A 2,354-nucleotide genomic window follows, 5' to 3' on the forward strand; every position below is an offset into this window, starting at 1 on the left:
TCCGGGTGCGCGTAAGGCGGGCCCAGGCGGCTGCAGGTGAGGGTAGGGGCCTAGCAGCCCGGGGCGCCCCCCCCCAGCCGGTGCCCCGCACCCCGCAGACAATGGCACGCGGGGCTGACCGCAAGTCTGGGGCCGGGCGGGAGGAGGCTCTCCCAGAGGGCCGGGAGGGGCCGGAGCCGGCTCAGGGGCGGGGCAAGGGGGCGGGGACCTGGGCGCCCCAGTCTTTTCCAGGACAGGGGCCGGGGGCGGGGTAACTGTGGGCGTCCCCACAGTAGCTGAGAGGCCCACTCTTGGCGGTTGATGTAACGGCCGCTCCCGACACCTCGCATCCGGATTAAGGCGAAGGCGCCGGCTTCGAGGAATCGGGGCTCTCCAGGCAGTGCTACAGCTTCGAAAGCAACCCGGCCTTTTCTTGCTGTTCAGGGGCCTCTTTTCACCGAACCGGCAGCTTCTTAAAGGAGCCGCGCCCCCTTTAGGGCCAGTTCTCCGCAGGCCACGCCCCCTCACTGGCCACTGTTAAAGGAGCCGCGTCCTTGTCTCTCTGATAGCTCTCATAAGGCTTAGGTCTCTTTCTTTACTGAAATAAGCTTGATGCTGCAGCTGCAAGAAGATAAAGGTTGGGGGGCCGAAGAGTGGAGAAGGAGAGAAGGACCTGAGAGGTTAAAGAACCCCCAAGTGAGAGAGTGTCAGAAGACTGGAGGGTAGGGGGTGAGGGGGACTGGTTCTGCTGCTACTGCTGCTGCTGAGTCGCTTCATTCGTGTCCGACTATGTGCGACCCCATAGACGGCAGCCCACCAGGCTCCCCCGTCGCTGGGATTCTCCAGGCAAGAACACTGGAGTGGGTTGCCATTTCCTTCTCCAGTGGTTCTAGGAAGGGACTAATGGGCATGCCCAAGTGTTTCCAAGCAACTCAAGAAAACGCCCCCTTAACTCCGCCTACACTGTGACTAAGGCTCAGTGCCCAGCTCTGAGGATGCAGAAGAATCACACTTCTGCCCTGGGATCTCTCCAGCTGGTGGGAAAGGAAGATTTGGACACAAGTAACCATGCTACACGGAGAAGGCAATGGCACCCCACTCCAGTACTCTTGCCTGGAAAATCCCATGGACGGAGGAGCCTGGTAGGCTGCAGTCCATGGGGTCGCTAAGAGTCGGATACGACTGAACGACTTTACTTTCACTTTTCACTTTCATGCCTTGGAGAAAGAAATGGCAACCCACTCCAGTGTTCTTGCCTGGAGAATCCCAGGGACGGGGGAGCCTGGTGGGCTGCCATCTTTGGAGTCGCACAGAGTCGGACACGACTGAAGCGACATAGCAGCCCCAGCAGCAGCAAGCATGCTACAATGGCTGCGTGTGAGGAACATGTTGATCAGATGTACACTGCGTGCATTGGGTGTAACCGGAGGCACAGTGGGAAGGCTGATTGCAAATGCAAGAGAAAGGAAGGCTTCTTGGTGGTAATGGCTTTGGAACAGGTTTTGAAGATGCGTGGGGTATATACAGAAGGAAATGGGGACAAGGGTGCTCAAGGAAGAGGGAATTGCCTAAGCCATGGAATGAAGGCAAGAACCCTCTGGGGATGCTGGATAGTCCCACATGGCCCACAGGTAACCATAAGTGGCTGTAGGTAGCTGATTTTGGCTCTAGGCAGAACTAAGGGCCCCTTCCCCACTCCCACAGCCCCTCCCCACCCTCCAAGCAGTGAATGGGAAATTATGCTTCCTTTTCTATCTTTCTCCTAAACTGTGAGGTTCTTGAAGGCAAGGAGAAAACCTTGTCACCTTTCCATCCCGAGTAAGGACTTCAAGGCTTGGCCCAGATGGATTCTTAAAATTAATAGAGCTGACAGTCCTGTTTGGAGGAGAGGAAGACTGAGCAATGAGACAGTAAAGATGGACCAGGTCCTATGACTATCCTCTCCCTATCCTCCCTTGGGTGGCTCACAGGCAAATTGAACCCAGCTCACCCAACTTAGCTCATCCCCTCCCCACTCCAAACCTGCAGCATCCCCAGCATTTCTGTCTCTGGTCTCTGGGATGAGCACTGGCTTCTTCCTATTATACCATTAAAAACCAGAGGCCCCTCCTTATCCCTCATCCCCAAGTCCAATGCATCACCAAGTCCTACCAAAGTTACCTTCTATATTTTTCTCAAATCTGTGCACCTCTTGCCACCCTGTCATGACCTTCCTGAGCCAAGCACCCTCATTCCTGGCCTGGCCTGGCCTAGTCCTAATCCATTTCCTTTCTTCCCCTCTTCCTTCCCTCCAGTCCTTTCTCCATACTAATCTAGGTTGGCGTTTTCAAAATGCACACACCACCAATTGCTCCTCCTCTCAGTTACAACTCTGG

General features: G+C 55.7%; 1 protein-coding gene across 1 annotated transcript in view; it reads left to right on the top strand.

Annotated features, from left to right (window-relative positions):
* SLC6A9 (solute carrier family 6 (neurotransmitter transporter, glycine), member 9) overlaps positions 1 to 2,354 on the top strand; it is a 36,593-nt gene that overhangs the window by 6,868 nt on the left and 27,371 nt on the right. The gene's annotated exons all lie outside the window — the stretch shown is intronic.

This window comes from Bison bison, unplaced genomic scaffold (genome assembly GCF_000754665.1).
Source record: "Bison bison bison isolate TAMUID 2011002044 unplaced genomic scaffold, Bison_UMD1.0 scf7180017864484, whole genome shotgun sequence".
In the NCBI taxonomy this organism is placed as follows: Eukaryota; Metazoa; Chordata; class Mammalia; order Artiodactyla; family Bovidae; genus Bison; species Bison bison.